General features: G+C 41.2%; 1 long non-coding RNA gene across 1 annotated transcript; it reads right to left on the reverse strand.

Annotated features, from left to right (window-relative positions):
- Positions 1-10,750: 10,750 nt before the first annotated feature.
- Positions 10,751-26,031, reverse strand: LOC112654767 (uncharacterized). Its single transcript, XR_004805374.2, has 4 exons — positions 25,900-26,031; positions 12,994-13,413; positions 12,437-12,544; positions 10,751-12,092 (listed from the first exon to the last, which is right to left on the reverse strand). It is a non-coding gene; the product is annotated as an uncharacterized LOC112654767 (long non-coding RNA).
- Positions 26,032-26,556: the final 525 nt, after the last annotated feature.

Consider the following 26,556-nt stretch of genomic DNA (forward strand, 5'->3'; position numbering starts at 1 on the left):
TTGAGTAAGTATGATTAAATAAGATGCCCTTGAGCCACACTTTGGTTATTTTGGGGAAAAGAATGCTCATAATAATAAGGTCCATTTTCAGTTCATGTTCTAGATGGGAACAGTCACAGCCTGGCAAAGATGTTGAGAAGTCCCTACCGCATAGCACCCAAAGAGAGAAGATGCCCTCAAGAGCTGGACGTAGGTCCCTCAGACACACAAAGCACTGGCCAGTCATCCCACAGCTAACAAGCCTGCTGGCATCCCGAAACTACATGTCAGGAAAGCATATAAACAAAAATGGGACCAAAACGGAGTAATAAATTCACTGAAGCAAGAAGTCTCCGAAACAGCCCAGACCTCGTAGTGTAATAGAAGATCCTCCATATCAAACCAGCACTAGGACTATTTACTTGCTTAGCCACACAAATTCTGAATTACTGCTGACCACTGAGTAAGGAAGGCAAAGGTGGCCATCAGAACGATCTCTGTTCTGGAGTCAGAGACTCTCTGAGTTAGAAACCTGCCTCTGCTCTGATACTTGGCCAAGTTATCTCTAAAATCTTCATCCATAAAGTGGGAATAATGATTTTACCCTCCTCACAGCATTACTGGGGTTTACATGAGATAAAAGGATCAAGTGTTTACCAGGGAGCCAAGAACATAGTAAGGGCTCAATAGAACTTTTATTCTAAAAAGCTATTATTTTTATTTATTAATAGTTTTATTATCATAACACATGACCCACATTAGGCTAAATGCAATTGTTCCCATTACTGAATTTATTTATTTATTTATTTATTTATTTTTTTTTTTATGATAGTCACAGGGAGACAGAGAGAGAGAGAGAGAGAGAGAGAGGCAGAGACATAGGCAGAGGGAGAAGCAGGCTCCATGCACCGGGAGCCCGACGGGGGACTCGATCCCGGGTCTCCAGGATCGCGCCCTGGGCCAAAGGCAGGCGCTAAACCGCTCTGCCACCCAGGGATCCCCATTACTGAATTTAGATCAGTCATGCTCACGTGAGTCCTTTTGTTTTCTCCTTAAAGTTCTCAGTTCAAGAACCTTTCCATGAAACAACAGAGAAATGAAAGCAAGTGGATCCTCTATGTAAATGGCACCATAATCACTCAGGGACCAGGATGGGTAAAACCACGGAAGTAGGCTTGTTAGAGAACTCTGCTTCCACAAAGCTTATCTCCGTGTAGGAATTCCAAATTATAAATAGGTATTGGGCCAAATGACTAAGACTTCAAACTGATCTGGGACAGCATCGTTATACTGAGTGCAAACAGTCTCTGTCTGCTATTCTCCTCAGTCAAGATCATCTTACTCTTTGAGGATGATTATAATAATCATAAGGAAGCGGGCTAGGATCACATTAGGTTTCTTGAGCTACAAGACTTTGCCCCACCTTAAACACGCCATTTCTTTATCTTAGTCTCCTTATCTGAATAGAAGCCTGTGACAAAATTTTAACAAAGAAAAAGGAAGGTAACAGGTTGATGAGCATTGCCTTGATCAGTCAGCAGCTAATTCCTGCTGGGTCTTTTCAATCTAAGCCGTGTATTGACTAATAAGCACCCCTCCTGTCACATGCAATGGCTTGCGCACATCACAGAGTGATTTGCAAGTTAATATATATTAAAATCACATATGCCCACACACATTACTTCTGTGTGTGTCAGGGGACCTCAAGAGATAATACATCCATCTTCATTTGTGACAGTGTATGCACCCATAGTTCATAAATGGTGATAAATGAATTGTCATACTGTCCCAATGGCATAATACACTTATCCCCTATTCCTGCCATATTAATACACGTTCATTTCAGCACCAGTCAAATCTCGAAAATGAGTGATCCAACATCTGCCTCCTATTGGTAACCACAGAAGAATGCTAATTCACCCAGCAGAAGACAGGAACCAAAAAAGTAGTAATAATAATCTCAACTCCTTATGCCTCTCTGAGATGAACTGAGATGGAATATGCTTACTTGGATTATATTTCAGTAAATCCAGGAAGAGATCACCCTTGGCATCTGACCCACCCTGAAACATGGGCCGATGCAGCAGGGAGGGAGGGTAAAGCAGGTTGATGAATGTGCCTGTGAACTGTTTTTAAACCAGTCTAATTGATGTGTTTATCACTTTAGCTTCTGTCTTGTATTAAGTGATTATTCATTAATTATTGCCATCCTTGTCTTGCTGTATACAACCACCTCTCCAATTTTTCAGAGGCTAACAGTAGTTTGCAACGACTCTACTCATCGCATTTTAAAGAATACAAAATACCTCACAGCCTGCAGCACCTGCACCCGGTGGTGGCTGGCAGATGGGGATAGACCCTGTGGCTGCTAAACTTCAAGGCTGGAAGGGAACTTCCAGGTCATGGACTCCATCTCCTCCCCAACATCTGCCTGTCTCCTCTTCCCGCTCTCTCAGCCTCCCCACCCCCACTCTTTCCCTCTGTGCCTCAAAGCTTCTCAGTTTGTTTGGCTGGTAAAATAATATTTAGGACAAAAGAAATCAGACAAACGTCTAAATGAGGCATTACTGTATTAAGAATGAATCCTGTTAACTGGTTCTCACTAAGAAAGATGACGGCACTAATCAGTTGTTTCCAAATTTTTCTGATCATGCACTCTATGGGTAAAAGAATTTAGGGGCATCTGGCTGATTCAGCCTGTAGAGTATGTGACTCTTGATCTCAGGGTTGTGAGTTCAAGCCCCAGGATGGGTGTAGAGACTACTTAAAAATAAAATCTTAAAAAAAAATTAAAGCACACTCCATATGTATAAATAACTCCTGTATATACAGGGCTATTGATACACTGTGTATGTTTAAACTGATATCAAAAGGAGAAAAAAATAGGAATAGATATGCTATGCTATTTTTCTCTTTTCACGTGCACTCAGCTTGAAGACCACAGACTCAGATGAGCCACATCCTTTCCTGAGCATTTCCCAGATCCTGAATGGCTCATTTTGTTACTGCGGGTGTTGAACAGACCCTTGGATGCACTCCTTTTGGTCAGAATTCTGCAGACACAGCATAGATTTTGTTTAATCCCTTGTTTGCCTGAGGTACCCATTCGAAAGCAATCTTCTGTTTTTAGTAAGTTTGGAAGGAAACCTACTTGGAAAACAGGACTCCAATCTTCTGCAACTACACATTAAAAGTGAACGTCTTCTCAATCACCTCTCTATTTGAGACTAACAGGTGGCCCTGGGACAAGGCCAGGGCCAACTTGAGGTTCTGTCAAAAGCAAACAAAGAACAGGTGAAGCTTCTCAAAGGGGTGGTCTCTGGGGCTGCTGTCTGCACAACTCTCAGAGAAAAAAAAAAGTGCTGGAGGAAACACTGAACTGACACAGTCAGTGATTTATAATCTCTCATTCCCATAAAATGACTCTCGTTATTCTTGGGGGTTTAGACTCTGAAGCGAGCTGTAATGGGCCACTGGGCTAAAAATGAAGTGCAGATTTATTTCTATAATCAACACCAGCCAAACCCTTCCCTGGGAAATAACTAACTTGGCTTTTAAAGTGCTAGGATACCTTTAGAATGCTTGAGATTTATCTTTGGGATTGAGTGCTTGTGTTGCTCTGGGAAATTCTAACTATTTGAGTTGTAGATGCCCCGATCAGTGTGCTGGGGAGTGCTGGAAAGACAACAGAGAAATGAGCTCCGCTTCCCTTTCACGCCCAGTCCTGAGAAAATTCTTGTGCCTAAGAGATGGCGGTAGGTAAACAGCAATTACAAACACATCAAAATCTGAACCAAGAGACTCCCTGATACAGCTGCTGTCCAGGAGACCAAATAAGTTCAGCCTCAATGTAAATTTAAATTCTGAAATTGAATTTGACTCATGGTAGCCGCAACACTCAAGACTCTTGGCTGGAAGCGGGGTGCTTCCCTTGCTGTTCAAAGAATCATTGAAGTCAGAAAATATTCAGATATAATTACATAGCCATAAATCTCAAGGGGTAAGGTAAAGGATACATACAAAAGAGTAAAACAAATAACCAAACTAGATATAAACCACAGGATCCTTAGTGTAATGCTAGCTGGAAGCATATTATAATACTGCCCTTGCTCTGGCACATAGGTGATCAAGCAGCCACCGCTGTTCTCACTAATGCCTCCTGGCAGATGTCTTAACTCATAACAAATTCATTCATTGCCTACATGCATGCAAATGTCCTTTTCCTGACTTCCTTCTGCTGCATCTTTAATGCATCTTCCCAACTCTTGACTTTGTACAACAGCAAAGGATACTTCAGGCAAAATCCCTGGAACTGAAAACTGCAAGCATCATTGGTGGAATTACCATCATGTTCAGAGCAGCTCTCCAAAAACTGGAGAACTTTAGAACTGGAAAGAATCTGGGGGAACATTTACACACCCCCTTGTGAACAAAAACCTTGAAATCCAATGGAAATAAGTGAGTTACCCACGGTCACCCAAGCAGTCAGTGGCAGCCTTAGGAGTAAAATCTAGTTCTTCCTCATACCAATGAGAATAGCAAATGTTAACAAGTCAGGAAATGACAGGTTTCCTCAAGGAAACCGAGGATGTGGAGGTTGGCGAGGATGCAGAGAAAGAGGAACCCGCTTACGCTGTTGGTGGGAATGCATGCTGGTACAACCACTCTAGAGAAAAGTGTGGAGGTTCCTCAAAAAGAGGAAAATAGAGCTACCCTACGACCCGGCAATTGCACTACTGGGTATTTACCCCAAAGATATTTACGTAATGATCCAAAGGGACACCTGCACCCCAATGTTTACAGCAGCACTGTCCACAGTAGCGACCACTATACAATGGAATACTACTCAGCCATCAGAAAAATGAAATATTCCCATTTGCAATGATGTAAATAGAACTAGAGGGCATTATGCTGAGTGAAATTAGTCAGTCAGAGAAGGACAATTATCCTATGATCTCACTCATATGTGGATTGTAAGAATCAAACAGAGGATCATAGCAGAAGAGAGGAAAAAATGAAACGACAAAATCAGAGAGGGAGACAAATCATAAGATACTCTTAATCATAGGAAACAAACTGAGGGTCACTGGAGGGGCAGGGGCTGGAGAGATGGGGTAACTGGGTGATGGGCATTAAGGAGGGCACATGATGTGATGAGCACTGGGTGTTATAGAAGACTGATGAATCACTAATCTCTACCTCTGAAACCAATAATACATTATATGTTAATTAATTGAATTTAAATAAAAATTTTTTATAATCCCATTCTTCTAGCTCTGCCATGATGCCTCCTTAAAATACTTTAAAGGACTACAGACCCTGAGGAATGACAGAAGAAGAAAGATATCTCTTTGCTTTGAATGGGTCAAAGGTCTGAGCAGGTCAGAAACTGTTTCCACCGACCAGAGTTTCAGCCCGTAATGAGATAGATCACTCGTATTTGCTGGGAAATGGCCTTTCTCTCACTGGCCAATTCATTTTTTCAATGATTTATGATGATTCTCAAAGAGAATGCTTTTCCTACAAGAGGAACTAATATGCTGAACTTAAAATATTTGCACTAATTAAAACAAAGTGGGATTGGTCAGAGACATTAATCAGAGGGCCCACAGGGATGGGAATATATTGGACAAATTATGTGAAAATCTGGTCAAAATACTGAGGAAGGTGCACTCTGTTGTTTATGTGATTGCAAACTAGAGGAAGGATATTCTCCTTTAAATCTAGCCTGTGGGGGCCAATGACGACTGGGAAATCATAACCATAATAAGACCCCTCAATGGCTCTGAAGGCCCTTCCAGAGAAACTCTAAAGTCAGTTATTAATATGGTGGATAAAACTCTTCCTTATCTGATCCTACCTTCCTCATTTCTTTCCTCCATTGTTTTCTTCTATCCATCCACACTGGACTTCTCTCAGTCCTCTAGGTCTGTGCCGGTGCTCATGCTCTGTGGACAGAGGTGGCATCGCTCACCTCAGTTCTTCACTCTTCCCTGTGTCTACACTCTCTGTCCTGTGGCTTTGCAGTTTCTCTCACTAATGGACAAGAGAATATCTTCCCACTGCTTAAAGTTGTGTTCATCCATGTACCTTTCTTTGGCCAACAGACTGAGGCAGGAGTAACATGCGCCGGTTCTGCTCAGAGGCCTTAAGAGGACTTGTGTAGTGCCACTTGCCTTCATCGCTTCTGCTACAGCCATGGAAGAATAGACCTGGGTCAGCCTGCTGGTCCCAGGGTGAGGATGAGACACATACAGAGCAGAGCCACCCAGGGGAGCTTCATCAACCAAGCCCAGACCAGATCACCTATTCCCCGGTGACCCATGGACAGGTGAGCACACCCAGAAAAGATCTGCCGAGCTGCTCAGCCTAGGTGAGCCAACCTGCAGATGCCTGAGAAATTACAAATGGTCCCGTCCTAAGCCACTGATTTGGAGGCCGGCTTGTTATACAGCAACAGTACTTTCCCCACCGTAGCAGTTATCAAGCCTTGTTGCAATCCTTGGATTAATTTCCTCTGCCTTGAGGATTGTATATTCCAACACAATTGAAATTATGCTTATCTTATTATATTATTTCAAGTTTCAGGATGGCCTATTAGCACACAGTAGATACCCATTAAATAAATGGTTGTTGAATGAATTCCTTTTCACTGCACACGGCTTTCTCCTGCCATCCTTCAGTCTCTCTCTCCAGCCCTGACAGCAGACTGCCCATCTACACTTTTCAAAGCCCTCCCGCAGCAGGTACAGCATTTGAACCTGACAACCACTCTGCAAAGCAAATTATGCTTATTTGATCACATGCTAGACAGAGTGACTGTGAATACAAGGCCCTATTTTGCTCATCTATTATTGTTTATCTCATTGTGGTTTTTACAGTCAGTCCTAAACAGATGGATGAACATTCACAAATAAAGCATATTCTTATACTGGCATCACATTCTCTGTTCCTCCAAATCTCTCCAACCTGTATAAATTAGATTCAGAGGAGTCAGACGTTGAATACGTGAACACCGCTTGGAATTAAGATCCCGTTCTTCTGTAAGTGGTTATTGGGAACCTGAATACAGTAGTGAAAACTGCACTTAAATCATCAAAGACCATCTCGTGCACCTGTTTCCACATGGTGCTTTGGAAAAGAGGGAGATGCAGAGAATTTAACAATCCTTTGAATCCCTTGTGCTTTGATACCACATCCCAACTCTTCACTTGCATTGAAGGTTCATAATTGTAAGCGTTTGGCATTGTCAGAGGCTCAGCTAACCATGAACTTTAAAAAAAAAAAAAAAGGAGATTTGATTCCTTTAGCTCTTTTTTTTTTTTTTTACTTTTTTTGTTATTATGGTAACAATGTGAATATACTCAATACCACTGAACTGTATATTCATTCAGCCCATCTTTGCTACTGTCTGAACCCAAAGTCCTTAACCTCTGTGTCCTTTAACATAAGAGAAACTGATTATGTTGGAGAGGGAAACTGCTAGTCTCTACCACTGGAGAGCCATACTTTCCTCATCCATAGTCTCTCCTTCATGGTCTTCCTCCCACAGAAGAGGGGAGTTACAGACAAGTACCCTTTGTGCTACAACATTCCAATCAACCATGAAGACTAAAACTCTCTTGACACAACCACCAGCACCAAAACGTGAGCTAAAGAGAAAAATCATTAACACTTCACTCTGTGAGCCAGCTCTCCCATGAAAAGAGCAATGTATCCTTAGAATTTGTTGAAACATACCCTCGTTTTCTGGAAATTATTGTTGCAATGGCCGGAATCATACCAAGAAATTTCCAAAAATACCTAATATCTTCTTGGAACATATACATGAGTCTAAAAGAGATAGGGAAATTCTATCTCCTAGGGAAATACCAGCCCCTCTACAACTCTCTGAGCTGGTTCTTTTAGTAAATGACCAATAAAATTACAAAGACCTTCACTAGGAAACAGACTCTTCCCATGTGCTCCGTGCTCACCGGCTAGGGAAACAGTCCAGGGCTTGGTGTGCTCCCAAATCACCTGCAGAGCATGGAAGAGAGGTTCTGGTTCTATCGCTCTCAGCCTAGCATCTACATCTTAAACAAGCCCCTTTTTACTGGTCTGGGGACAGTGCTTAAGAAATGCGCCCATCCCTTTCCTGGAACCAAAACAGAGTCGATGAAAAAGATCTTCTCTTTCCCCAGGATCCCATGAATCCTGTGCGGAACCTGGAAACAATGATGGCATCTAAATGTCAGAGTGTGAACGTGAGGATTAAAATAGATAATGCATGTGAGACTCAAAACTTGTTCCCGCCTATCAAACATCCTTAACAAATGTGAGCTCTTATTGTTATTATGCAGATGTTTTTGCATGGGGATTCCTGAGGTAGAAACAAGCCACCAACTTCTTCCAACCCTACATGCAAGAGGGTTAAAAAAAATCGGATCTGTTTTTCCCTCCCCCGTTTGCCTTGTGAATTCCTGCTTTTTAAAGATTCTTTTCAAATAATGCCTCTTCAGAGGAGTCTCCCCACCTTGCACAGAGCTCAGCCCTCCCCTCCCTGAGGTCACTGGAGCACTCACACTTTCCCCCATTACAGCGTTTATTATATGGCACTAGGACACTTTGCTGACTTGTCTGTCTCCCCGTCAGGTTGTGACTGGCTTCAGAAGAGGTCCCACCATTCCTCTAAATAAGTTTTTCTGGGTATTGATTGGCCACTCCATAGTGCCCAGTACAGTGCCTAGAACACATATGCACTCAGCACATGTTCGAGAAAAAGCAAAGGAACAGACACTGATACTTCGGCCAGAAGTCGTGAATGTGATGATGGGTCTGACATACTGAAAGAAGCAGATAGGGTGAAAAGTCCAAGCAGGGAAACCAAAGTCTGTGTTCAGAATGTAAAAAAGGGAATAGACCCATGTAGGGTCTTGGTGTGTAAGTAGGGGCACAGAGCAGTTAGGGCGCAGGCTCTGGAGCCAGCCCACCTGAGCTTTGGCCCAGGCTCCCTGCCTCACTAGCCATGCCACCTGGGACCAGTCACAAGTGAGCCTCAGTGTCCTCATTTGTGAAACAGGAATAATAACACTGATAACCTCACAGGATTCATGTGAAGGGCAAGCAAATCCAATCATAATAAGAACTATGTGCCCGGCACATTAAGTCCAGAAAATGTTAACTGTCATTGTTGTTACTAATGGTCAAAACTACAGGTTCTGGAATCAGACAGATCTGAATTTAAATCCATGTTTTGGGAGCCAGTGGAGTATGTGACTCTTGACCTAAGGTTCGCGAGTACAAGCCCCACACTAGGTGTACAGCTTACATTAAAAAAAATACTAATGGGGCACCTGGGTGGGTCAGTGAAGCATCTGCCTTCGTTCGGCTCAGGTCATGATCCTGAGGTCCTGGGGTCCAGCCCCACGTCAGGCTCTCTGCTCAGCGGGGAACCTGCTTCTCCCTCTGCCTTGGCCTGCTGCCCCCCCACCCCAACTCTCTCTGTATCAATTAAATAAATAAAATCTTTTAAAATAATGATAATAATAGTGAATTAATCCATGTTCTAGCAACTACCAGATGAGCGACCTTGGGCAATTTAGTTAAATTTTATAAACTTCAGTTTCCCCCTCTACAATGTGGTAATAATACCTGTATCAGGAAAATAATATACTTTAAAGTGGCTAGCACCATGCTGTCCTGCACCTATTCAGTTCTCCATAAAGGGTCATTTTCAGGAAGGCAGCAGTTACCATACAAAGCTCAAACTGGGGAAGGGGGCAGAGAAAGGAATCTGGACAGAACAGAGAGCAGTGTCATGGGGACAGTCCAAAGAAATGGTGTCATAGGTCTACTGAAAGAGGCCTGGTTGCCTTGTACCCTGCTTAACGCTTGTGGACAAGGCCCTAGGTCACTGCCATATCCCAAAGTGATGCAAGACTCTTGGTGGCCTGACATCCTCCTCCACACCTCAGGTTGAGCATCCTTGGCAATCCCATAGCTCACTGAGACTGTTCTACTCTGTTCTTTTTTAAAAAAATATTTTATTTATTTATTCATGAGACACAGAGAGAGGCAGAGACACAGAGCAGTCTCCCTACAGGGAGCCCAATGTGGGACTCAATCCCAGGACCCCAGGATCACGACCTGAGCCAAAAGCAAATGCTCAACTGCTGAGCCACTCAGGCGTCCCTTCTACTCTGTTCTTAAAGGTTATCTAGGTGGGTAGATAAGACCTCCCTTCCCTTGGCATCCTTACTACCTGGCATATTCAAGGAATCCAATAATGCCCATTGAGTTACCACTGGCCACTATCCAGTACTGATAAGAGGCTGATTGCTCTGGAAGAGTCTTGATTCTAACAATTGGGGTCTATAATCCTCACTGTAATTCTTATGTCTTATTCTCGCTTGTATCATTTCTTTTACTTTAAAACTTTTGGAATCGTCTTGCCTCAGCCACAAAGTAAACCAGCTTAAAGTCCACAACCTTGGACTGTATCAAGATATTTTTTTTAAGATTTTATTTATTTATTCATGAGAGACCCAGAGAGAGAGGCAGAGACACAGGCAGAGGGAGAAGCAGGCTCCCTGCGGGGAGCCCGATGCGGGACCCGATCCCAGGACCCAAGATCATGCCCTGAGCTGAAAGCAGATGCTCAACTGCTGAGCCACTCAGGTGCCCCAAAATTTCCGAGGTCCACAAGTCTCAGAGAAAGGTCAAACTGCCTTCTGTCCCCTTCCCACTCCACTCCCTGCTCCTCCAACAAAACCTACAAATTCTCACTAGTAGTACATTGACCATTAAAAATGGCAATTTTTTCTAAATATAGATTTTTAACCCCTTCTCCTACAGCAGAGGGGAAGAAAGTAAACAGTGTTTCATAATCATATATACATACAGCCCAAGAAAACTTAGTTCCTCTTAGTGAAGTCGATCTCTGTGTTTGCAAAAACTCAATTTGCAGCCTGGAAAGTGATATTTATTTGAAGAAGCTTATTGCCGAAAGTGAATCATAAATCTGCTGGCTGTTGAGACTTCAAGGCAGGAAGAACAAAGGCAATTATTAGTCTGAATGTTCCACTGACGATATGAAATCTTTGTCTTTCAAAGCATTTGTTTAAGTAAGAAAAAGTTTGCCTAGCCTGGAGAACGTTCTATTGTGGGATATGAAACTCCTGAAACCTCCGAAGCTTATTTATATATTTGCTAGGCTTCTCTCTGCCAACTTTCTCCTCTCCCAGAGCGTCCGTTAATGCTAAGAAAAGCCTCCAAAAAGCACACATTATAAGCAGAGAAAAATCTTAATGAATGTAATATATTTGGCAAATCTGTTCTATCTATCAAGGAGATTTCCTTCCTCTCTTCATCATGCATTTCTTTTGTTTCTTTTTTTTTTTTTTTCTTTTAATGTCTTTCATCTTGATTCATCTTAGGGAGTTTATTCTCCCCTCCTCTCAAAAATAAAAAAAATAAAAATAGAAACTCAAGCCACCTTTCAACTTCCTTTCTCTCGCTGTCATTTTCTATTCCTTCCTACCTATTCAAAAAAAAAATTTTTTTTCTTCCTTTTGGGAATCTGGGGAAAGTGAGAGGACCTTAGGGGCCCTGTGCTAATTTCCCTTCCATTGCTCAACCAGAGGGGAGGCAGCCGTTGCAAAACCCAGCTCCCAATATGCACATGTGGGCAGTGCACTTTATAGATGGTCCTTGGCCAATGTGCATGCCAAGCTCGCCTCCCCTTGCCGCCCAGCATACTCCTTCCCTCAGCTGCTGTGTGCTCACGAGCTGTTAGGCCATCCGAATATAGACCTGAACAGCCCCACATCAGCTGTCAGCTGTCGAGAGAAGTTTCCATCACCCGAAGCATTCTAAATCCAGAAGACTTAGGAGTTACGTGGACAATCTCCTCCTAACATTAGTGAGGTGAGGTGCGACTCAAATGCATTTGCGCATCTTTGTACAGAATTGGATTCTCCTCCCCGCTGAAGCCGTGCTGCCTGAGGCACACCCGTGATCCAAGATTCTCTTCACACCTTGCTAATCGGGGGCATGGTGTCAGGGCTGGCAGCGCTGGCATCATCCAGGACTTTGTTAAAAACGTAGCATCGACGGCCCTCTCCCTCCACCTACTGAAACAGAAAGTTCCTCTTAACCAGATCTCCAGGTGGCTCCCGTGCTCAACAGGGTTTAAAACACTCTGTTAACACCAAGTGTATATGAGGCCCCTGGGGTTTGGGTTGGAGATGTGAGAGGGGCTGCACCTGCTAAGCCTGCTGCTTCTCCTGTGCCATTTCTTCTGGGGGGGTTGTAACTCTGGGGTGTCCCAGGCCCCCCACCCATTCCCCATCCCAGTTTGTCTTCCCTTCTCCATCTGTTGCTACTCTGGACTGCTGGGGCCCTGGTCTCTGCAACTGCAGGTGACACTTGCACACGGGCTGACCGTGCTGCTCCCTCCCTGCAGGCTTGGCCGTACCTGTGTAAGTTGTTGTCAGGGAGACTGATGCCTTGACATTTACAGTTCCTTTCCCAGAGAGGAGCACAAGACATTTCGTGGAAGCTGCGTGTAATCCCCCTCAATCCCCTGCAGAAGGGAAGGGGGAATGCATCTTAAAATAATCCCATTTGAGTCGCCCCACCTATACGATATTCTCTCCCCTTTTTGAGTGGATGGAAAACAAGTAAAGATGTGTGTGCATGCAATGTTTTTGCATTTAGAAAAGACATCTAGGTTTAAGCAACTTCTGAAACAACTTCAGATTTTTCATGGAATTTCTTCCAAGTCCGTGATGATGGGCACTGATCTGGGCATCCCATGGCTCATGCTGCAAACCCTGGCTGTGTGCCCGAAGCCAGTAACCCCAGGCACCTGTGTTCCCACAGGTGCAAGGGTGGGAGGCCACGCGTAAAGAATGGGTCCCTTGAGCTCTGTGCCAGCTTCACAGTGAAGACACAAACTCAGACCATATCATTAGCCTTTCAACAGGTACCCTCCACCCCAATGCAGCAAAAACTATTTCTCCAAACACATACCTGTGCATCTTAGTCCTCTTTTTCTCTGCGTTTCTTATACCGCCAAGCAGCCTCCAATTCTAGGCCATTCGTTTGGAGTCATGCGTTCTTCCTTTCTTTTCTTTCAGGCAGACAAGAATGTGGCAGGACAGCTGCTAGCTGGTGCAGTGAGCTTCTCCCAGACATCAAGGGTTCCAGGCAGTTTGTTGTGCTTTTGTTCCTCTGAATAACCTAACATGGTCCCGAATGACCTGCCAAGTGCATCTGCTTGACACTCAGCACCTGAGCGCAGTGAAGAGCACAGTGTCTAGAAGCTTCCAGAGGATCACGTCTCCTGTGGGGTTGTTGTTGGGCATCACACCTCCTCCCCGCAGCACTTGTGAGAGATGTCGGAGTGTGTGCTTTCTGACAGGGGCATCAGGCCTAGGGTTTTTTAAATACCTGCGAGAACAATGGCAAAACCAGAAATACATTCTCCTGCTTCCTTAACATGGCCATAGACGGTTTCTCACTGGCTTCCTAGAAGTGCACAAGTGAGAAAGTCGGAAATGGGCAGCTAAGAAATAGGACTGGACCCCTAATAGAGGCCCCCGTTTTATTGAATGAACCATCTGGTCCTCTGGAAATGTTTGGGGTGGCCTCTATAAGAACACAGTCACCCCCCGCCCCAAAACCAGCACCGAGCCATGGGACGTTAGCAAACTCTATGACCCCTGCTTCTCTCAGGATGCTCCCACCTTCACCAGACTGAAACAAGAGGCTTCTCTCCTAGCGGCAGAATGCAACACAGCCTCTCAGAAATGAAACTTTATATCTAAGATTCCTTTTAGTTTAAACTAAAAATAGTTCATTAAATTAGTTAACTCAGTTAATTCATCTGCAACAGAGATCACAGGTAGATGCTCCCAACAAGGAGGCATGCCATTGTTTCACTGAGTTCCAACAGGGAGGTGTAGCTTAGACTCTGGTCTAGTATGTGACTTTTCTGTGAGTCTCAGTGGTTTGGGAAAAAAAATCCAATTTGAATATTTTAAGATCCTTAGATCCGGTTGGTAACAGGGTGTGACTTGCTACCCACAGATTAACTCAAATGGAAAATAAGGTCAGTGTAAGTGACCCTCGTGCGTATTTCTGGACTAGGCCCAAAATGGAATGTTCTTCTCTCACAGTGCGTTTTCTAACACCACTCTTTACTGAAGAACAAAATCTAAGAACATACTTCGTTTTTAGTCCTTAGTCCTAATTCTGCCCATATTTAGCTACCAGATTGGATGGCATGCAATCTGAAATTACTGCGATCTTGATTCTGTGCAACAAATATTTGCTGTCCCTGCTGAGGGCTTGGGAGCAGCGCAGAGAATACCAAAGTGTGAAACTCAGTTTCCTACATGAGGGTGTGCCCCGCAGAAAGCCAGGCTGGCCTCTTCTCACCTGGAAGTCAGTCCTACCCTGAGTCTTCTTCAAAGAAATACAGTCAGAAATAACCAAGAAGAAATTTTTTATCTTTCTGTAACCTATTAAAATTGTCCAGAGACCCCACTCTTAACACATAGAAAAACTGATTGATACCAGCTTTTCCTGCCAGTTTTTATGTACAGAAGAATCTCGTTTGTGTGTGTGTATTCACATGCCTCGCACCTGCCCCCAATGACACTCTTTTCCCTCTCCGAGCTCCCAAAACCTCTCAAGCTCAGCTCCCACAAAACGTCTTCTCTGTCTCCCCTCCCACAGTCTGCATCTACTACTTTTCTCCTGTCAGTAATTTTCTGATATTTTCAGCATAAACCTGGCAGGTTTTTCCCAACTTCTCCAGTCTCCCCGTCATCCACACGTAGTAAGTGCTTGGCCCAGGAGCCCACCCGGCGAAACATGGTTGTCCTGGGAGAGGCAACAAGAACTTCTGGCAAGCTGAGGGCAGAGGGGATATGATAAATATATTTAAATGATAGTTTTTCCCTATTACGAGGGAACTAATAGTTCCTTGAACACTGCCCAGTATGAACTTTATTGATAAAACAGACATAGTCCCTGCCTTCAAGGAGCTTAACTGTCTCCAGAAGGTAATTCCCAATAATTGAATAATTACTCGATTATTCAATTGAGTCCTGCAGAGACCAGTAGGTCTCTAATCCAGATGTCCCTAATGATGTAAATTAAAGAGGTCACATACCATTCCACATCCAGTGTTAAGTGCAGAGACCTCTTCAATGCGTCTGCAAAATTTTCCCAGGGAGAGCAAGATGGGAGAATGAGGTATATTTTCCTTCCTCTGCTGACTCCCTCATCTCTGCTCTATGCCTTGAGGTCAATCCTTTATCTCCCTGATTCCCCCACTGAAGCAACAAGGGAACAAAGCCTGTGATGTGTAGTAAAACTTTTCCTGAAGTTTTCTAGGTCACTGTCAGAGATTTACATTCCTGCATGACACAGTAAATAATCTAAAGCTACATAGTAGTCATCTCATCCTATAAGTCCCTTTGGCCACCATGATACAGGGGATTGCTCACAGGTTTCTGTACTCAGATTAGCACTCAGTCATTGACCATCTTGCTGTTTCATGTGTGTGTGAAATGCACATGTGTGCGTGTGCGTGCACACACACACACACATACTCAGTAATTCTAAATTCCTCTTACTCTATTATACACAGAAATTCGGTTCTTTTCTTCCCTTGGACCCAGACTCAGTTCTAGGCCTAGCCGTACATAACCAAACCCTTCAGGTAGTCAGATAAGCAAAAGAGCTAGCTACATGTTCAAAAGCAAAAAGAACCACAAATGTATACAGTCTGTCCTCCAATAGGATCTACCCTCTTATTAACAACAACAAAAGAAAAATCACACCAACACTGAATGATATAAAAATTGTCCCTTCTGTGTAATGACCAAATACTCTCTAACACCCACTAGAATATAAGTTTCAAAAGAGCAGGTACTATGTCTCTTTCTTTGCTATATCCAGGATCCAGCACAATTCTATTTCAACAAGTATGTGTTTTTTTAAATAATTTATTGAAATCTCTCCCAGTGCTGACATTGTGATCCTTTAATATTTGCAGTTCTTTATTTTTTTCATTTCATACGTTTCTCACATATGGAGGAAAAATAGGAAAAAAGTCTTAGTCCAAAGAGTTAAAGCATTAAATTTGTTTTATTACTGTATTGGGATTACTATAGCTAGGAATAACTGAAGAACTAGCTTAAAAGGCTTAAATAATAAAGAAATGTATTATTCCACTGAAAACAAACTCCAAAGATGATATTGTCCCAGGATTAACCAAGTCAGCTGCTTGGCCACATCATTAATATTCAGGTTCTTTTCATCTTTCTACTCTGCCATCTTCAGTGAGGCCCTTAAGAACATCTTCTCATAGCTGCAAAATGGCTGTAGCTGCACCAAAGGTCACATTTACACTTGACAAAGTCCTTCCCTGGGTCCTTCATTAGGAACAAAGATAACCTTCCCAAAAGCCAGTCTGTGGACCTCACCTCACATTTCACTGGCCAAAATCACATTCCATTGCTCAGTCATAAGCCAACTGATGGCAAGGGAGATAAAAGCAGCATGGCTGCCTGAGACTAATCAGGATTCAACCTTTGGAGTTGGACACCAGAGTCCCAGAAGATCCCAAAGTTTCTGAAGAAGATGGCCACTTTTTACCTGAATAAAATTAGGGTGGTTACAAAAATAAAGAAAGGCATGTCGCTGGCAGTCAACCAATAGCATATGCCATAATTACTACGGTAAAAAGGCCATTCCAAATGTGATTAGAATTATTTGGATGAATATAAATGGATTTATGTTATTTCATTTCCAAATGAAAGAAAAGTTTTTCAGATTGCATCACTGATAAACCCAAAATTGTCAATATTGATTCATCAATCTCTTTTTCTACAAACTTTTAATCGTAGCTTATGTCCAAAGTAGTCGGGAGTAATAGAGGCAAAAATTGTTAATGTCCCCCTTACTTTCAACATCTAGGATTCCTGTTTTAATTGAAAACTTTCTGAGGGATGTATTCCCATCCTCTATGCCATGACCAAACAAACAAAACAACACATGCAATGGATTTCACCAAACTCAAAGAAGTTGTTATTTATTTCAAATGCCATACAACCCATCCTGTTAGAAATACTCATTATCTTGTAGAAGTTTCTCTCCTGGATACAAAAATAGAACACACAGACTTAGTTGCTAATTCTAGTGACCACAGCAAATGGTGATGGACACTGAGGCTGTAAGTACCAAGTGTCAGGCCATATAGTGGAGATCCATAGATAGTGGAGATCCATAGCTAGTGAAGATCCATAGAGCAAGACAACTTACCCTTCTATATCTCCACTGTCCTTGATAAGTCAAAGATTCTTCTAGATGCAAGCGACAAAAATCTGACCTAAGCCATCTTAAAAGCAAGACTTTTACTGATTTATCAAGACATGCTCTGTGATTCTCCATAGAAAGGAAATTTCTTCCTAATTCTAATTTTTGTATCATTTTCTTTTAGGACTTTTTTTTTTTGAAAGAACAAAAAGTTTAAAAGCTTTCTACTTGCCAAATAGCACAGCATGATAAATATTATAGCACCCAAATTACCATCAGCAGAGTCCCAGTAGCTCACATCTGCTTGTGGAGTTCCCTTTACAATCAATCAGGTGTATTGAAAAGGTCTTTGTGATGCAGAAGGGAACAAAAGTCACCTGTGTTTTTCAGTTTACTCTAATTTGTACACAAGATATAATTTGCTACACCACAGGTCTCCTGCTCAAAGAGATTCAAAACAACAAAAGCAAAAATAATCACTACTATTCTGAGACTGAGATAAGTGATAAAGAATCTAGCTGTGATCAGCTGGGAGTTACATTAAATCTAAACCATACAAAAGGAGCAAAGATTTTTAGTGAAGGAAAATGCCTTAAAGCTTATCCACTGTAACCCCTCATTTCATAGATGATAAGGCCAGTGGCCTTGTAGTTAACATGGCCAATTGGATATCTAAGTTGATTTTCATTCCCTTTTTATACCCAATTAGACTATTAGTGAAGGAACACAAAAGGTGTAAGCCCTCTAGGCAAAGAGAACAGGAGAGGAGATACATAGTAGACAAGAAACCATAGTGGGATAGATGAGTGATGGTCACCAGCTTAGCAGACAGAGAAACATGGAAATTAAGTGCCTCCAGAGGAAAATCCAATGATGAGAAAACATGCTTGTGCCTCTAACCTCAAGAAAGGCATAGGAATTAATGACACCAGTTATCTCTGCAGAGGTGAGGGATGGGAGTAAAGATCCAGAAAATTGATTAAAAGTCAGGATAAGGAGTTGGTACTTTTCCAAAGTCCCCTTCCCAAATCTACTCAGCCAGGAGATTGCTCATTCTCCACTCTGGCGGAGAAGTGGGAGATTTCCACTCCAGAAATACTGAACCAGAGAAGCTGCATGCTAAGGCAATGGAAGGAGGGATGAAGTACAACAGAGAATCACACTGAATTAATAACAATGACAATGATAGTAAAAATGGGTAACTCACTGAACACTCATTGTGTTTCAAATACTTTAGGCATGGTATTTGTAATTAATCACTTAACCCTCACAACTATCCCATAAATAGATACTGGTAGTATCTTAATTTGACAAATGAAGAAACAGGTAAAAGAAGTCACAAGTGACAGAGAAGAACTTTGAAACCAGCCAGTGACTTTAGCATATAATTATTAACCACCATACGGGGATGATCATACCCTAGTCGTGGGTTCCAGAAAGCCATGATTCAGACATACGGCTCTAACAGTGAATTTGAAGTTTTCTTCATTGCAGAAGTTGAAGAACCACAGAAAAGGCATACAAGTCCTACCTGATCAAAGTGACCAGTCAGCCCAACCCACCAAGCACATGAAGTTTTTATTCAACTTTTTAGAACCTTTCAATTTAATATGAACAGACAGCCAGGGACACCCTACTTTTGAGGAAAGTCTGTAATGTGAAAAAGAAGAATCAAAATAAATTGAAGAAAGGCAATTCAGAGAAAACAAAAAACATGCAGAAAAAAAATTTTTTAAACTAGAATATCCTCAAAGAAATAAAAACAATCATATCCCAGAAACAAATGAAGGATGCTATTTAAAATATATATATATACATATAATAAGCAATCTTTTAATTTTTTTAAAAAATGACACCAGAAATTTTAAAATTTAAATCAAAAAATCAGAAGTCAAAGATGAAGATATTAGAAATTAAATAGATACATACATAGAGGAAAAATAAGAAATCTGTATAATCGGGGAACCCTGGGTGGCGCAGCGGTTTGGCTCCTGCCTTTGGCCTAGGGCACGATCCTGGAGACCCGGGATCGAATCCCACATCGGGCTCCCGGTGCATGGAGCCTGCTTCTCCCTCTGCCTATGTCTCTGCCTCTCTCTCTCTTTCTCTCTCTGTGACTATCATAAATAAATAAAAAAATTTAAAAAAAGAGAAATATGTATAATCAATCTAGAATTCTAATATTTTATTAGTAAGAGTTCCACAAAGAACTGACACACACAGAGAAATGAGAAAAGAGAAAATTAGCAAAGAAATAATACAAGAAAATTTCCCAAAACTGAAAAAAAACTTTGAAAATGATCTATTGAGTATCCAGCACAATGGACAATAAGAAAAAATTCCAAAGTATGTCATTTTAAATTTCAGGATATCAGGGATGAAGAAAAGATCAAAAGAAACTTCAGATAGAAAAAAAAATACAAAGAATTAAGAAGCAGAATGACATTAGATCTCTCAAGAGGAACTCTAGACGTTAGTAGACTGGGAAGAAATAGCTTCATAATTCAGAATTCTAAGGGAAAAGGATTTCTAAACTAGCTTTTGCTATTTCTCCAACCTCTCTTGCTCTGCCCTGTCCAATCCAATCAAACTTACAACCAGCTTCAAATCTAGAAGAAATTAAGTAAATCCCCAGGGGCACACAGATTGGCCTATGCTACACTTCCTGGGGATGTCAGTGTCAGCCAACCCTGTAACCCCACCACTGTGGCTGTCACCATTCCAAGGAATGCACTCTGGGCAACTTTTCTATGGGGGGTTTCATCATTTGTTGCAGATCCAGAGTATTCCACCTCTATGATAGTTTTCCAAAATCTGCTCTTTGGAGGCTAGTAAATTAATTTCTCTATTTTCTATTGTTGTCCTAACCAATTACCACAAACACAGTAATATATAACAGCACAAATTTATTATTTATCTCACAGTTCTGTACATTAGCCCAGCTAGACTAGACTGGTATCTCAGCTGTGGGTCTCACAAGGCTGAAGTCAAGGTGTAGGCCAACCTGAACACTTTTTCTAGAGACTCTGGAAGAGAATCTGCTTCTGGACACATTCACTTGGTTGGTAGAACTCAGTCACTTGTGAACATGGGGCTGAGGTCCCCACTTCCTTGCAGTCTGTCAACCAGAAACATCTCTCAGCCCCTACATGTTTCCCTTTTCTTTTTGCACATAGCCCCCTACACTCAGGGCCACAGCAACAGCACGTGAAGTCCTTGGACTCTTGCTGACTTCTCCTTCTGCTCTATCTCTTCCGCCTCCAGCCAAAGAATGTTCTCTGCTTTTAAGAGTTCATGTGATTAGACTGGGGCCATCCAGATAACCCGGGATGATCTCCCTATATTGAGGTATGTAACCCTAATATATCTGCAAAATCCCTTTCACCTCATTACAAAATATCTTCACAGTTTTCAGGATTAGGACATAGATATCTTGGGGGAACCATTCTGCCTACCACAGTTCCTAAAGAAAATAAACTCAGTTTAGTGTGGCAATAGACAAATCTATTAGTCCCCAGCCCCTCACATTGGAATGGAAACATCCAAAATCTCAACATGTATGGGATAAGAGTAGCAGTTACTAATACAACAAAATTTGAGTGCTTAGTGTGTGAAAACACTGGTAGACCTTGGGAAGTCCCATGATTACAATACAGAGTCCACTCCCAAGATTATCACAATCCAGCAGAGGAGACAGAAAAGAAATCATAAAAATACGTGGAAAACACAGTGCAAGATAAACTGAAGGATTTTCAAAAGCACAGCAATGGGGCACCAACCCAGCCTTCAGGATGGGGGAAGATTTCTTGAAGGAAATAATACTGAAGTGAATTTTCAAAGATCAGTTGGAATTAGCCAGGAGAGCTGTGGGAATTGGGAAGGTAGAGAGAGGGGGGGAAAGCAAAAAAATATAAACATTCATGCATATTTACATGCAAATATTTTAGAATACAAGATAAACAGCTGGAAAGTAAGAATTCTTCTCTTACTAACATTGTAGGATTTTCTGGACAGAGTTCCTAAAGAATGGTGTGACTATGAAAGAAAACTCTATCTTCTCTAATAATTTGAAAATGCACTATATTCACACATCATTCTAATATTTTCTGAACATTTGCATATATGTCACTTTATATTTCATCAGCCCCATGAGGTGAGAAAAGCAAATATTGTTATTCCCATTTCATGGATATGAAATACAGAGTTCAGAGGAATTAGGAACTTAATCAGGGGTGACCCACCTGCCTCCTGACAGGACTCCAATCAGAAACCAGACCACCCAGTTAGAAAATCCAGTATTTATTTCACTGCAGTGGGCCACATCTACTTTACAAGTTCTGTGGAATTTATTTAGCCCTTTGCTTCATTTTTAAATGCATGTGATATAATTATGGATTTATAAAATACCTGAAAAGCCACCAATTGATTCTTAATTTTTGCCTTTAAGCTTACTGCACAAAAAGGGAGTAAAATTATACCCTTACTTAGACACTATTGCTTTGTTGATTTTGTTTCCCAAAATGAATAATTTTTGTTGTTCTACTATAGTCATTAAAGGAAACAGAAGAGCTGATCCACAGAAACATTGTGATGGTGGCAGGGAAGCATCCTAGAGGACGTGCAGGCTATTGATATTCTCTCCTCAAGCCCGAAACTCTCTGGAGATCCATGAGAAACACTGAATCACAACGAAGACTGGAAAACAAATTGATAGAATCAGAGATGGTTGCAGACACGTAAAGAGCTTTTCACGCTGTTGCCGTTTCAGTTGGTTATACTTCAGTTTTGCAAATTGATGGGGGGGAATCTAGTTTTATTTCAGTATGTTTAACTTTTCAGTTAAAGGCCAAAGAGTAAGTTTCTACATTCAAAATGGTTCCTTTGGTTGCTTTATTAAAAATCACAAAGCTCCTTCCCCCCAAAAGAGGCCCATTCATTATATTGTGATGTTAGGAGCAAACTCAAAGGAGAATGTGTGACTTTCTTTGTACAGAAGTTTTAATATTTTCATAAAGATCCTCTCTTCAGCTCCTCAAGCATTTGCCTTTCATTTTGTCTTATTGAATTAGGCTGCAAAGCACTCGAGCATGAAGCTCTTTGTCATCTCTAACCAGGCTTCTATCGATTCCACGTATCTATATGCCTCGTCTTGGTGTATTAATCTATACATCTATTGCACTGAAAGAGAGAACTCTCTAATTTATTATGTAAAAGGATAAGCTATCTCCACAGTCCATTTGCATGCAGGTATGCTTAAAAAGTAGATTTGTTTCCTCAGACCCAGAGCTGGCTTCTTTAGGGGCATTAAACCAAGGGAAAAATGAAATTATATTGTGATTTTTACGATGGATTCTACTACAACCATGACAAAATCAGGCCAATATCTTGGCTTCTATTTCTTTAAATATAAGCAAATTTGAATACAAAGAATTCTAGATCAGTATAAGCAAACCTCTGCACATACACATCCTCAAAAATGCAAATTACACGATTAATTCACCACCTGCCTCTCATTTGGGTTGGATTGCCCTCAGCCCAAGCAGAGGATTTGCTGGGATGGTGAAGGGCTTTATGTGAGTGGCCCAAAAAATTTATTTTTCTCCTAAATATTATTCCTCTAAGTATTACTGAGAGAAATATATTAAATAGGCAATAACATAATCAAGAATTTCAGAGTCAGAAGACCTTAGCTATTGTCTATAACACATTGTCAGCTTAATCTTTCTTCAGTGTCCTTGCATTTGAAGCAACATTAATATATACTCAAGGCCTTCTCCTTAGTTGCAGAAAGTTTTTAGGTATGTTTTTAAGCTTCTCTTTTACTTTATTCCAATTCAGAACCATCTTCTCAAAAAAAAAAAAAAAAAAAGAACCATCTTCTCTTCTAAGGATAGGTACCTGGTTTATCCATCCCACAAGTATTTATTGAGTGTCTCCTCTGTACAAGCCACTACTCTGTGTGCTGGAGGTGTAGTGGTGAACAAGTCAGATGAGATCCCTACTGTCATGGAAGATGGACAGTAACCACGTGAATACATTAGAAAACTTCAAAGCAGTAAGGGCTACTAAGAAAATTCAATATGACAATGTGAAGATGCTGGCTGATGGAGCAACATTAGAAGGGGGTAGTCATCAAAGACTTGAGATGAGACCTGAATGCAGTTTAAGGATAGAGTATTCTAGGTAAGGCAACAGCAAATGCAAAGGCCTGGGCTAGAAATGAGACCTGAGGGCAGTTCACTCTAGCTGGATAGCAAAACAATACATCCACCATTCACTAAGCCTCTGTTCAGTAGGGCCCAGGAATACAGAAGTAAAAACCCTCATTTCTATCCTCAAAGAGCTCAGTCTAATGGCAAAGATGGGTAAACAATTTGAATATAATGCAGTAAGTACTATGACAGCAGTATGCATTTGATGCTATGGGACAGGAAAGGAGAGATGGGGTAGAGTTGTGGAACCAGTCATAAGTTAGGTGCCAGCCAATGTGGGTTTTCAAGCTGGATCAACCATTAATTAGCATGAACCTTGGCAGGTGAAATTTGCTCATATATTCATGTATTCAATCAGTCAACAAATGTTGAATAAGCATCATATTCAAGAACTATGCTTTTGTAGGGGATCTACATTAGTTAGGATGCTTTTGGTCAAGAGGAACAGAAAGTCAACTCAAAAAGCTCAAAATGGCTTAAACAAAAGAGATTTCTCTATTTACATAACTGAAAAATCCAGGAGTTTGGCTTCAAGTATGGGCTAGTCCAAGTACTCATCCAATAAATCTATCTCTCTCTCTCCTTTTTTCTTCCTCTCTCTCTCTCTTTCTCTCTCTCCACTCCAGATCTTAACTCTAATTTTTGTTTATTGTCTTCAGTCTATGGAAGGAAAATTCATATGGCTGATATATATCCTCCCAACTTCAAGTCCAGAAGAAAAGAAAAAAAGTTTCTCACTCCTCGGCAGTTCCAGCAAATGTCCTAAAATTGATGAGACAGCTTTAGTCACACTTCCATTCCCAGAACAATCACTTGGGAATTCTTGTTCCAACTGACTGGGCCTGGTCACATTCTATCCTGGGAGTTCAGGGATCCAGTCAACCTACCCTGAACCAAATGGACTAAGCTGGAGGGAGGAATGATTCTCCAGGATATAGATTACAATACCAGAAAACAGGGTGAATGAAAACTGGACAGGCAAAACTCACAAATGTCTACTACAGGACCCAAGGTTAAATGGACATTGTCCCTGAATCAAAGAACTCACAACTTTGTGGAAGAAATGAACTATTCTCCCCCAAATCATAATATAATATGATACCTGCCCTATTAGCTCTTCATATTTAAGCTTCAGTGGTATCTTTAACTCTTGCCAATATTGGGCATGTGAACTCTTTCTTTTGTATCCCCCTCCCTGCAGGACACATTCCTCAGATTCTTCTCCACCTGTGCAATGGGATTCCCAATGCTTTCCCACAAATAGTGTTCCTCCTTTCCCTATCTTTCCCTCAGTTTTTCTATAGGTCCTTCTAATCTAACACTGAAGAATATATGTTTAAAATCAATAATTTTACTTTCTTGAATTTTTCAAAAGGACAAATTTAAATAGCAACCATATCATCCTGTCCCACAACCCAAAACTGAATAATACCTTTTGATGTTTCCCCTTTACCCACAGCATGTATACATAAGGCATTTCTTCCCCCACTGTACCTACCTACTGTTTCTCAACCTAAGAAGTACAAAACTGTGAGCCTCCAATTACAGATAACCTTGCTTACATTTTGTACATAATGAAAGTGTTCCTGCCCTTTGCAATTGCATTTCATCTCTCAGCTTGATTTCTTTAATTGGTCCCACATCTTAAAGGGGCTCTGTTCAACATTTGGTATTTGATAGATCCCATGGGTCTTTGTTGCTGACAACAATGCTGCCATCTCTATGCTTGGTTTATACTCAGATACATATGTGTCCCTAATTGCCTTTATTGTTAATGGATATTTGATGAGGAAAATTTTCAGATTTTCTAAGACATTCATCATAAAATAACTCCCTATCCCAGAATTGTACTCAAAACTGTTAAGTCATTTTAAGATAGCCTGGCTGGAGTATGAGTTTTGTCCATCCCTATATTTGTTGAATATAAAAATCAATAATGCTACCACTCTACACATTTATCTAATGTAATAATCAATACTAATACCGTTCTTGATATTTACTTAATATAATAATCAATAACAATACTGTTTATTTATTTGATGCCATTGATCAAGGAAGAAGACCAAATCTATGTGTTTTATCCACCCTATGTACATTCAGACTGGACCATCCACTGCTAACACCTCCCCTCTTCCCACTCTAGATTTGTGCAGAGAGCATCTTTCCTTTCCTTGCTGTGAAAGGTGATGGTCAATAAACTACCATTTTGTGTGTGAGAGGCAGCCAGAAACTAAGCCTGTCTCTACATTATTCTAGGTACTGTAAAGGAAACAAGGAAATATAATATGATTTACTTCACATTCATTAAAGCAATATTAGCTGCCGCAACAGATAACTCCCAAAATCTAAGTAGATAGGATAACTTAATAAGTTACATTATAAGTTGCTTGCCTACCATCTAACAGTATAATGTGGTTCTTTCTGGTTGGTGGAATGCTTCCATACAATACTTCAGAGACGTAGGCTTCTTCCATATTACAGGTCCATCCTTTCCTAGAATCTCATAATCCTCTGCATTCAGCCGGCATGTGGGAAAAGAGCCTGGAAGACCATGTGTAGGATGTTTTAGTCAATAAATAAGTCAGACTTAGATGCAGCATTCATTCTTTGGCTCAGAAACTGAGTCCATGTCTAACTGCAAGGCAAGGCAAGCTGAGAATATGGTCTAGCTATATGCCCAAGAGGAAGGAAAAGGATTTGGTAAATGGTTAGCCAGTCTCTGACACCACCCCATCCTTGAGTTGCTTATAATTCAAAGAGGAAGAAAAGAAGAAACAAACGAAATAATTAAATACTATACACATGATGAAAAGGGAGAATCATTAGAGACTGTATTAGTCAATGAAGGCCTTCCAAGGAGAGACTTTAAAAATAGAATTTGGAGATAAACAGTCAGGGCCATCCCAAGAAATAAAACATTACATTATATGCAATAGAAGAGGTTGAGACATAGGAATGAATTGAGCAGAGGAATAGGAGGGCCCGTTCAGACAATTTTACAGAGTCTATGCCAAGAAATAGAAAACAACACACCTGGCTAAGGAGACTAGGA

The sequence above is a fragment of the Canis lupus genome, chromosome 15, assembly GCF_003254725.2.
Source record: "Canis lupus dingo isolate Sandy chromosome 15, ASM325472v2, whole genome shotgun sequence".
Lineage (NCBI taxonomy): Eukaryota > Metazoa > Chordata > Mammalia > Carnivora > Canidae > Canis > Canis lupus.